This window comes from Homalodisca vitripennis, unplaced genomic scaffold (assembly GCF_021130785.1).
Source record: "Homalodisca vitripennis isolate AUS2020 unplaced genomic scaffold, UT_GWSS_2.1 ScUCBcl_2552;HRSCAF=7436, whole genome shotgun sequence".
Classification (NCBI taxonomy): Eukaryota; Metazoa; Arthropoda; class Insecta; order Hemiptera; family Cicadellidae; genus Homalodisca; species Homalodisca vitripennis.
This window is the reverse complement of record NW_025778672.1, coordinates 14871-27803: the sequence shown is the minus strand read 5'-3', so window position 1 is coordinate 27803 and position 12933 is coordinate 14871. Positions and strand designations below refer to the sequence as shown.

Below are 12933 nucleotides of genomic sequence, written 5' to 3'. Positions count from 1 at the left end.
GCCTAAATCCAGGGTTTAGTTGTGACAACACTTCTTTTGATCTCACTAATCTAACTTTTTTGTCACATTGGATGAAAGAATGCCCCCTTAGAGAGAACAGCTGGGTAATTTCTACTGAATGAACCAGACTAAGCCATGTACAAAACTTCAACATTGCTCACTATGACCACAGTATTTCCTGAACATGGCCTTCCATGTGGAAGGACGTCAGCAAAATATGCTTAGTTTATTCTATGAGTTAGGTTTTCATAAGGATAAAGAAGATGTTTTCAAAAGAAAATGTATTCAAAATTGTATACATTTATTTTGTAAGTACAAATTCAAAAGCATGATACGTGCTGTGGCACTTCACATTTTATACAATTCTTAGTAGCTTATTTGTGACACAAGTGCAGTAGTTTTATCTTCCCAGTGTGTGGATCACTCTCTAAGTCAACCACAAAGTGGTCAGTTCTGTTGTACCTGTAAAGAAAAGTAGTATTTAATTCATTTATTCAAATGATTTACAGGAGATAACACCTTGCAAAACTAAAACTTACATGTTTCTGTCTCCAAGCATCCTCTGGATTACTTGTCTGAGGCATGTGATGGCGTCCTCACTTGTGTCATGACAATCGGCTAAAATCAAACCACAAATTAAAAATCTTAGTGTAAGTCACTTACTTTAAGTTGAGTATACGTTTTTGAGCAATATGTTAGTTTCCAGGATACATTAATTCATCATACACACTGACTTATATCCCAATACTCGACTGCTATCCAACATAGCTGGGGATTATTCAGTGGGTAGGTTTCAAGTAATACATGCATTCATCAAACACACTGACTTACATTCCAATACTAGATTATTGCTATCCAAAACACCTGGAAATTCAGTAGGTAGGTTTCAAGGAATACATTAATTCATCAAACACACTGACTTACATCCCAATACTAGATTATTGCTATCCAAAACACCTGGGAATTCAGTGGGTAGGTTTCAAGGAATACATTCATTCATAAAACACACTGACTTACATCCCAATACTCGACTGCTATCCAACATAGCTGGGGATTATTCAGTGGGTAGGTTTCAAGGAATACATTAATTCATCAAACACACTGACTTACATCCCAATACTAGATTATTGCTATCCAAAACACCTGGAAATTCAATAGGTAGGTTTCAAGGAATACATTAATTCATCATACACACTGACTTACATTCCAATACTAGATTATTGCTATCCAAAACACCTGGAAATTCAGTAGGTAGGTTTCAAGGAATACATTAATTCATCAAACACACTGACTTACATCCCAATACTCGACTGCTATCCAACATAGCTGGGGATTATTCAGTAGGTAGGTTTCAAGTAATACATGCATTCATCAAACACACTGACTTACATTCCAATATTAGATTATTGCTATGCAAAACACCTGGGAATTCAGTGGGTAGGTTTCAAGGAATACATTCATTCATAAAACACACTGACTTACATCCCAATACTCGACTGCTATCCAACACACCTGGAAATTCAGTGGATAGGTTTCAAGGAATACATTAATTCATCAAACACACTGACTTACATCCCAATACTCGACTGCTATCCAACACACCTGGAAATTCAGTGGATAGGTTTCAAGGAATACATTAATTCATCAAACACACTGACTTACATCCCAATACTCGACTGCTATCCAACACACCTGGAAATTCAGTGGATAGGTTTCAAGGAATACATTCATTCATAAAACACACTGACTTACATCCCAATACTCGACTGCTATCCAACACACCTGGAAATTCAGTGGATAGGTTTCAAGGAATACATTAATTCATCAAACACACTGACTTACATCCCAATACTCGACTGCTATCCAACACACCTGGAAATTCAGTGGATAGGTTTCAAGGAATACATTAATTCATCAAACACACTGACTTACTATCATAAGAGCTTACTATGCATTCTTTCATAGTAACTTAAACTATGGAATAACACTTTGGGGAAGCAGTAATGAATCATAAAGAGCTTTTATATGGCAAAAGAAAGCTGTAAGAGTTATAACAAATGTAAGCGATAGGAATTCGTGCTTACCATTTTTTAAAGAACTTAAAATTATGACCTTACCATGTATGTATATTTATAACTGTGTACTGAATGTTGAAGAAAATTTAAGTAATTATCAAAACCGTCAAGATGTACATAATTATAGTACAAGGCAGAGATATGCTTGACCAATTCTCTATAAGGCTACCGAAAACAAAAATGAGCCATATATACATGAAAATTAAATTATTTAATAAGTTACCTGAAAGTGCATGGGAAGTTAGTATTAATAAGTTTAAAATTATTCTAAGCAAATGGCTAAAAGAAAAGTGTTTTTTACAGCATTGATGAGTACCTGGTCTGTGATATTAGTGACTTAAGATTTTAATTAATATTAAGTATTTATTATTCTATTTAGTATTTTTGTTATTTGTGTTTATTTGTTGATTTTTAATTAATATTAAGTGTTTATTATTCTATTTATTACCTTGTTATTTGTGTGTATTTGTTGATCTTTTGTTTTAATCTTGTTATGTTGATGTTGTTGATTTATCTTTGTTAAATAATTGTTGTACTGTATAATCTGCTTGTTGGCAGTTTTTTATGAGTCCATGTTATAAGATAGAGAGTTGTTGTAAGAGTATGAAAGATTTTTTAAGTTGTAATAATTGACAATAATTGTAAAAATTTGACCATGTCTATTGCACCGTTGTTGCCTAATGACAATAAAGATCTGAATCTGGATCTGAATCTTACATCCCAATACTCGATTGCTATCCAACACACCTGAGAATTCAGTGGGTAGGTTTAAAGGAATACATTTATTCATCAAACACACTGACTTACATCCCAATACTCGACTGCTATCCAACACACCTGGAAGTTCAGTGGGTAGGTTTCAAGGAATACATTTATTCATCAAACACACTGACTTACATCCAAATACTCGACTGCTATCCAACATAGCTGGGGATTATTCAGTGGGTAGGTTTCAAGTAATACATGCATTCATCAAACACACTGACTTACATTCCAATACTAGATTATTGCTATCCAAAACACCTGGAAATTCAGTAGGTAGGTTTCAAGGAATACATTAATTCATCATACACATTGACTTACATCCCAATACTCGACTGCTATCCAACATAGCTGGGGATTATTCAGTGGGTAGGTTTCAAGTAATACATGCATTCATCAAACACACTGACTTACATTCCAATACTAGATTATTGCTATCCAAAACACCTGGAAATTCAGTAGGTAGGTTTCAAGGAATACATTAATTCATCATACACATTGACTTACATCCCAATACTCGACTGCTATCCAACATAGCTGGGGATTATTCAGTGGGTAGGTTTCAAGTAATACATGCATTCATCAAACACACTGACTTACATTCCAATACTAGATTATTGCTATCCAAAACAACTGGAAATTCAGTAGGTAGGTTTCAAGGAATACATTAATTCATCATACACACTGACTTACATCCCAATACTAGATTATTGCTATGCAAAACACCTGGGAATTCAGTGGGTAGGTTTCAAGGAATACATTAATTCATCATACACACTGACTTACATCCCAATACTCGACTGCTATCCAACATAGCTGGGGATTATTCAGTGGGTAGGTTTCAAGTAATACATGCATTCATCAAACACACTGACTTACATTCCAATACTAGATTATTGCTATCCAAAACACCTGGAAATTCAGTAGGTAGGTTTCAAGGAATACATTAATTCATCATACACACTGACTTACATCCCAATACTCGACTGCTATCCAACATAGCTGGGGATTATTCAGTGGGTAGGTTTCAAGTAATACATGCATTCATCAAACACACTGACTTACATTCCAATACTAGATTATTGCTATCCAAAACACCTGGAAATTCAGTAGGTAGGTTTCAAGGAATGCATTAATTCATCAAACACACTGACTTACATTCCAATACTAGATTATTGCTATCCAAAACACCTGGAAATTCAGTGGGTAGGTTTCAAGGAATACATTAATTCATCAAACACACTGACTTACTATCATAAGAGCTTACTATGCATTCTTTCATAGTAACTTAAACTATGGAATAACACTTTAGGGAGGCAGTAATGAATCACAAAGAGCTTTTATATGGCAAAAGAAAGCTGTAAGAGTTATAACGAATGTAAGTGATAGGAATCTGAATCTTACATCCCAATACTCGATTGCTATCCAACACACTTGAGAATTCAGTGGGTAGGTTTAAAGGAATACATTTATTCATCAAACACACTGACTTACATCCCAATACTCGACTGCTATCCAACACACCTGGAAATTCAGTGGGTAGGTTTCAAGGAATACTACATTCATTCATCAAACACCGACTTACATCCCAATACTCAACTGCTATTGAACACACCTGGGAATTCAGTGGGTAGGTTTTAAGGAATACATTCATTCATCAAACACACTGACTTACATCCCAATACTCGACTGCTTTCCAACACACCTGGGGATTCAGTGGGTAGGTTTCAAGAAATAGGTAGGTCCTCACTTGTGTCATGACAATAGGCTGAAATCAAACCACAAATTAAAAATCTTAGTGTAAGTCACTAACTTTAAGTTGAGTATATGTTTTGAGTAATATGCTTAGTTTCCGAGATACATTCATTCATCAAACATACCGACTTACATCCCAATACTCGACTGCTATCCACCACACTATCTAAAATCTATCTAAAAGTGGTGGTGGATGTTCTATTTATATTAAGCCAGAGATTGAATTTAAAACTATCAATTTAAGACCTTTTTGTGTAATGGGCCTTTTTGAGGTAGCAGGTATAAGAGAATACCTGCAATAGAGCCTAAACTTAAGTTAATAACTGTTTCTCTATATTGTATGCCAGACTCTAATGTACCACAGTTTTTAAATACTCTTGATTTATTTTTATTATTTTTACATGACAAATACAATAATTTACAGTATATAATTTCTTCAGACTTCAATATTAATGTACGACAAAATAAACCAGAAGTGGAATGGTTTTTAAATATTTTAAGATCACATAATATATATTTGTTGTAACAATGAGCCAACTAGGGGCGAGGCTTGCCTAGACAACATTGTAACTTCAATCAGTAGAAATTAAAACTAGTTGTAATGTTATAGAACCACATTTATCTGATCATTTTGGTGTATTTTCTCTCAATTTTTCGACGTGTATGTATGTAAAAATAAGCCTAAATTTTAAAAAATGTATTAGAGATATGAGTGATAGAGCAATTTGTAATTTTAAATATGACTTACTTCAAACAAACTGGGGTATTTTAAACTGTTTTAACCCCTGGAGTAGTACGGGAAACTGCTTCAAAATAGTAATGATGTTCCAGAACGTCAAATGAAAAGGAGTAGTGATTTCCAGAAAGTCATTTATTGTTTGTTACGAAATTGATTTTTTTCTTATATTTTTGTTTTATTTGCATCCATTTAGAACCATATAGTTATTTAAAACTAATTTTAAACCAAACCATAATTGGTAGTGTAATTTTTGAGGCAGAATAATCAGCAAAATAAGACATTATTTATCAACCATCTTATTTCTCGAGCGGAGGCCGCACACGCCATCTATTAGAAACAACAGGAACTTAATTGAATTTCCCTCTAGAGTGTGTTGTTGAGCATTGCTAGCTAAATATGTTAAGTGGTTTAACGTTTCGTTTACATCGTTTGCTGCTTATATGTTCGAAAGTAATTATACCTAGTGTATTAGTACTGATAAGATGGATTTGGATCCGGACATTATACTTCGAAGTGAAGAGATCAGACATCTTATCTATGACGTGAGTGAGGGTGATCAAATTACTGAAAACGATGGCAGTGTTCTTTATTCGGACGACGACATCTTTGACAAACAAAGTGACTGTGGAGAAAACACATTTTTCAATATAGACTATGTCTTTGCGGATCAAAGTGATGTCGAAGACGACTCCTTTGTCAATGCAGGTACATCTACTAGCGATATTAGACACCAAGGACACTCTTCACAGTCTATGATGAAGACTAATGACAGTATCGATTTTTCTAATAATTCATCCCTGCCAGATAATGCGCCTGAACTATGTCACAATTGCTCTTGGAACCATGGGAATATTTTTAATCCCAAGAATGCTTCATTTGACAATTCTAAAATCGGGCCTTACATTGAATGATGTGTCAAATTTTGAAGGAAAGGAGATTGAATTCTTTTACAATCTTTTTGATGAAGATTTAATTTCTCACATAGTACAAGAGACAAATAAGTATGCTCGTGATGAAATAAAAAATTAAAACATCAAAAAATCTTCTAAAGTAAAAACGCTGGAGTGACACTAATATAGACGAGATGTATTGTTTTTTGGGAGTTATGCAATGCTCAAGCGTCATTGCAGAAAAAATACAATGAAAATAATGAAACAGTACTGGAGCACGGATCCTTTATTGTAAACTCCAATTTTCTCCACTCTGTTCAGTCAAGATAGGTTCCTACTAATTCTTAGAATGCTTCATTTGGATGATAATTCTCTTTAAGAAGGAGGTGATAAGCTCTACAAAATAAGAACTGTTATTGAAACCATCAGAAGAAAGTTTTCTTCAAACTTCAGTCCAGAAAAAAGTCTTGTGATTGATGAAAGTCTGATTCTTTGGAAAGTCAGACTCGAATTCAAGCAGTACATACCTTGCAAGCGCAAACGCTTTGGTATACAAATTTTTGTTCTCTGTGACAGCAATTCAGGTATTGTTCTTGACTTTCTTGTATACACAGGAAAAGGCACAAACTACATGTTGAGTGAAGAAGAATTGGGGTCTCAGCCAAAGTAGTAGAAACCCTAATCCACCCCTATTTAGAGCGGAATCATGTACTCTATCTCTATAACTTTTATACAAGTCCGACCTTATTGGGATGGCTCTTAGATAACAAAACTGGAGCTTTTGGTACGGTAAGAGCAAACTGGAAGGACATGCCATGTCTGCCAAAAAAAATTAAAGAAGGAGAGTGCATAGTTCGAAGCAGAGAAGACATGATTGCTGTGCGATGGTGTGACAGCCGACAAGTAACCATGCTTTCTTCAGTACACCAACATACTATGGTTCCTGTAACCAAACGAGGGAAAACCAAAGAGAAGCCCAAATCAGTCATCGAATACTGCAAGGATATGGGTGCCGTAGATAGAACGGACATGGTTATATCATTCAATGATACAACGAGGAAGACAACCAAGTGGTACAGGAAACTTTTTCCACTTGTTAGATCCAACACTACTAAGTGCCTTCCGGATGCATGGTATATTCAACAACAAAAAGATTGCATTCTCTGAATTCAGGACATCTCTGATAAGACAGTTGTTTGAGGCGCACTACCAACCCAGACAGGGGAGCACTGTGCCATGCCCAGTAGCAGCGCCAAGTGGAGACAAACATCCACTCCGCCTGATAGTGCGCCATTTTGCCCTCCCTATTCCAGAAGGTCAAGCAAGGAAAGCTCAAAAGCGGTGTTATGTATGCTACAACACAACCACCCGTGAAAAGAAGAAGAAGGATACCACATTTCACTACCCAGACTGCAATGTAGCATTGTGTTATTTACCCTTGTTTTGAGGAAATTTCACAAAAAAATTTGTAAATCACAAAAAAAATGTAAACATTCCAACTTTAGTACATTTTTATTTGTAATCAATTAAAAAAAAGTACGTTTAAATATGTTTTTTTTACTCCTGGGTTGTATTTTCATGTTTCAGCTGGTACTCCTGTGGGAACAGAACCTAGTGACGTTCCAAGACGTAATTACTCCTCAAAGGGTTAATGATGTAGAACAAGCCTTTTGATTACTTTATAGAGTTCTTGAAGATTTCTTTTGAGAAAAATTGTAAAGTTAAAGAAGTTAAGGTTAAGGATAAGCAAAAGAAGGTTAAAAATTAAAAATGGCTCACACCTGAGCTGAAACAAATCAATGAGTACAAATTAGCCCTCTACGATAGATATAAAATTAGCAAAGGTACAGCCCAGGAACCAGACTACAAAAAAAGATTACATCAAAGCAAAAAGGTTGTATAAAGTAGGAATAGATCAAGCCAAACGGTTAGAGAATGAATTTTACATAGCAAACTCTAGTAATAAGTGTAAAGCTGCTTGGGAGATACCTTTGTAAAAAACTATCTAGAGTACTTTATCTTCTAAGAAAGTTAAGAAATTATGTATCTATTGAAACATTGTTATTAGTTTATAATGCCCTTTTTCAATCACAATTAAGATATGGTGTAACTTTATGGGGAAAACAGTACTAGTGCACAAAGAGCATTCATATGGCAAAAAAAAGCGGTTAGGTCAATAAAAAATGTATCAGACGGAGAAACTTGTGTTCCTCTATTTAGAGTATGAAATTATGACACTGCCAAATCTTTATATTTACTGTTGGTTTAGTAAGTGTAAAAGAAGTCCTCTGCAGCTTTACAATTTAGGGAACAAGTACATGGGTATGATACGAGGAAGTATTTTTTAGATCTTCCTCAAGTAAGATTAGAAAAAACTAGAGGTAGCCATATTTTTATGACAATTAAACTGTTTAACAAATTACCACAAAATGGGTGTATGGTTTGTACCTTTAAGCAATTTTAAGAGAGAATTAGAGAACTGGTTCAAGAATAATGTTTATTACTCAGTCTCAGATTTCTTAAGCAGCGATATTACATGTTTATGCTTTTAAAATTGATTTTCGCTGTGTGTCCCATTGATTTGTTACATTATAAACCATAATAATTGTTTATTTGTTTTGTTTGTATTTGTTTTATTTATTCGTGATATAGTATGTGTTTTATTTATTAATTTATCTGTATGTACATAAATGAATAAGCTGACTTTGTCTATCGCTGTACTTAAGCTTAATGACAATAAAATATTTCTGATTTCTAACACCTGGGAATTCATTGGGGTAAGTTCCCATGAATACATTAATTCATTAAACACATTGACTTACAACTAACACTTTTTATTTTGAAAAACAGGGTTATGCATGATATTTTTGTTAGGCTTTAAATGTAGAGTAAAAAAACTGTATAAAACAATGGTGTTTTTTACATTTTTACTTTATAATTTAATACTTAAAATAATTATTTTGTTGCTGTTTTTAAACCGAATTCCCAAGTTGAATGTATATTTTAAAGCTGTTGGTGCATCAAATCATATTTTTTTTATTGAACATGTGTATCTTAACTCATTTTGTTTTGTTTTGTAATATTGTTTCTACTTCAATAAACTGTAAAAAATATAATTTAAACAAAACGCTATTGTTAGGGGATATCTAGGCCTAGATTAGGTGGAGGAGACAAATCTGTTTTTTTCATCACTAGATGTTAAATTGTCATCTAGTGAATCACTAGTGTCATTAATTTGTAATACACTTGTAAGCCATCAGAAAAATAAATGTACTAATAGTAAATAAATAGTACTAAATGAATAATTTAGTACTATTTATTTATTTAATGTATTTATTTATACATTGTTTCGATGTTATAACCTAGTACCTCAATCCAAAGTAATAAAAGTTATGTATTTTCATGTGAAAATGGGGTCTAAAACTGATTACATTTATTTAATTGCATTTTACACTCCTATTTACAATAGATTAAAAAACTAAAACAAACTTGCTTGTATTAAGACAAAATCAACAATAAAAGCTCTAAGAACCTGATTCACAGTAGCTTGACTAGTTTGTTTCCATCGGCAGAAATTTCACTGGAACTCTTGTTGCACATCAACAAACCAGTGACATTGAGTAGAAAAATTTCCGCAATTTAATGAGAAAATGTCCAATCCCTCTTCAGGCTCTGGCCGCTGCGAAGGTTGAGTCTATCCCTTACAGGCCTGTGTGCTCGAACACAACAGGGTTACAGCCACATCAGTCGTGCAGTTTTGTGTAATAACCTTTAATCAGAATATGAACACAATTAGCTCATGTTGTATAGTATGCTTAGTAGTCTATGTAATTATGTAATACTACAAGGCGTATACGGAAAGTAAGTACCATTCTGAAAAATAAACCAGTCAAACAAATCTTTCAAACTAATATTATTTTTTAACAAAAAAGTATATTTTATATTATTTTTTTCAACATAGTTTCTGCCAATGGTCAAAACACTTGTCCTAAGACGTGACCAGCATTTCTATAGGAACCTGCTTTATACAAACTTCCCGCAAATTAAGATAGCTATGGCTCCACAGTATTATTCCCATTATCAGATCCACAGCACTTGCTGTTTAGCTCATGCTTCATGTGCAGGATGTTAGTCAAGCGATGCCGAGAGTACTGTACGGTTTGTGAATCAAACTACCTCTCAACGAAACGTTCTTCTCATTTTTGTTTTGAATTGCACGCATAGTTTTCTCAAGTCTCACAATATTGTGCCACATGCAGTAACCAAAACCCTTTATCTACCCCAGAACTCAGTGTACATGAAGTCATAAAGTCATTTATTCATCATTCAACAATTTACAAAATTGTAATAGATTTTGTCAGAACAGTACATACAGTTATCACTTAGGCCTATTTCACCTATGTTAAAATTACATGAAAGGTACTCATTTAAATTATAAAAATGGGTTTTTGAGTAACAAGCGTCTTAAATTGGTAACAAATTTTGCAAATGCCATTCCCCTTAATGACACAGGTAACTTATTAAAAAGTGTAATGCCAAGTGAAGAGTGATAGCTCGCAGTTTTGGTAAGCCTACATCGAACCAGATCAAGTTTATCCACATTCCTAGTCTCATATTGGTGTATATCACCTCTTGATCTATACGAAACAATATTTTTTCTTTACTAAAACTAAAACTTCAAATGTGTACAAATTAATTACTGTAAGGATATCAGTTTCAACAAAAAGAGGTTTACAATGGGCTAGAGATTCAGAATAAGTAAGTATTCTCAGAGCTCTCTTCTGTAACACCAAAACCTTTTCCATACCAGTTTCCATTTCCCCAGATAACAAGGCCATATCTAATAATGCTCTCAAAATAAGCAAAATATGCCATTTCCAGGAACATTAAAGTGACATTGTTTTCTTAAATTAACTAATAAATATATTACTCTGCTTAATTTTTTACAAACAACATCAATATGTACATTCCAACTTAGCCTAGAATCAATATGCAATCAGAGTAAAGACCACAGAAGTAACACAGCCCTCAGGAATATTATTTACAGATTTAAGGGTAACATACAAGTGCTTGGTTTTGTCAGAATTTAAAAAGAAACCATTGGCATCAAACCAGGAGATTGCCTGTGTCAATGAATTATTTACAGAATTGCAGAATTACATGATTGTTTAGGATGATATTGTTGTTTTTGATTAGGGAGTTTAGTGTCTCCACTACACTGTTGTTTGGACTCAGGTGTCATGAATCCAACCTACTACAATTTGAATGTTCAATTAATTTATTGTCAATAACATAATACACATGGGCATTCGTCAAATTAACATTACTAGTTTACAAACTATTTTTGCAAAAACGACGATTGAAATTAAGCAAAAATTGGTACTTACAGCTTACACGAAGATAATCATAGTAGTCTACAATCGTTGTTTCATTTAAGTATTCCTGGACACTGTAGTACACCTAGAAACAAAAAATGTTTTAAGTTTACCCAGAAATTGTCTATCATCGGCTACAGTTTTTTTAAGGAAGAAGCCAAAGAGATGAATGCAGGAATATAAACTCTGTTTTTCAGAAAATGTGTTGTGTTGAGGTAAGGCCAGTCATTTCTATTTCTCCAAAAGAGTAATTATGAGTAACATTATTGGTGACAGTGAAAAGTTGGGATTTTTTTAGAAGGAAAGACTTTAAGGAAAGGATCTAAATAGGCAGTAATGTCTGGATATTATTTTGGTGGTAAAAACACATTTGTTCAGGACTGTTCATGACTTACAGTGAAAAATTGTCCTTCTAGCTCTTTTCTGTTGATCAAAAACATAATGAGTTTTTGTGCTTTCTGATCCCCAAATAGGCAATCCATAACTAAGTAAAGATAAGGATAAACCTTGAAAATGTCCGTTCTCATAGACTTTTATTAACGTTATTTACCAAGTCATCATTAACAACAGAAGGTTCACCACTACAAGCCTCTGGGCAATTATGGGCATTTTTTTTGATATTCTCTAAACATTTTAACCTACTTTCTCACAATTCCATTACTAATCGTTTCTCCATCATAAACATATTTAACTTTATGAATTAAATTTCAGCTGGAATGTGTTCCTTGCTTTTGAAAATCGAATTACAGCATGTGACTCAAAGTTGACAGGATTAGTAATTGTTTTCAACATTTAAATATACAAGTAAATTGAATGTTAGAGCAACCAAAAATGGCGTCAGTTGAGAGCTAGTAAAGAAGTGTGTATGCATGGAATGCTGATCACAGAGCTTGGTGGTGGTGGTACATGAAGCAGTACTTACTTTTTTTAATATGCCTTATAATAGATCTGTAATATTTTTATTATTTAATTTTGTTCAGAATAACTGTTAATATCTTTTACTTATTGTAGAATTCATTTTGTTTGTAAAATACTCACTATCCTTATTATCGCGTCTTTGTAAATGACTGCTTTAGATGGTAACTAACTATACCCGAGAGTATCATCACAGGAGAATAGGCTAAGCCACCTAGAATAGACACATCAAATGTATGTAAATCAATTCTAATCTACTACCAACTAACAGCCAACTTGCAATAAATATAAAACTAGATGTTTTTGAATAACTAAAAAAGTAGTTCATTGTTGGGCAACTTCTGTCTTGAATATATTTCTATATTTTCAAATTCAACAGATAATATCATTTTAAGATTTAACTAATCGCGTTTAAATATAGT

At 33.6% G+C, this 12933-nt stretch overlaps 1 long non-coding RNA gene across 2 annotated transcripts; it reads right to left on the bottom strand.

The window, feature by feature from the left end:
• Positions 1-280: 280 nt before the first annotated feature.
• LOC124372116 lies at positions 281-11664 on the bottom strand. 2 transcript variants are annotated; one of them, XR_006923313.1, is made up of 5 exons: positions 11609-11664; positions 9754-9990; positions 4513-4605; positions 540-618; positions 281-462 (listed from the first exon to the last, which is right to left on the bottom strand). It is a non-coding gene; the product is annotated as an uncharacterized LOC124372116 (long non-coding RNA). The 2 variants fall into 2 exon arrangements; XR_006923312.1 differs by having other exon boundaries at positions 4543-4605.
• Positions 11665-12933: the final 1269 nt, after the last annotated feature.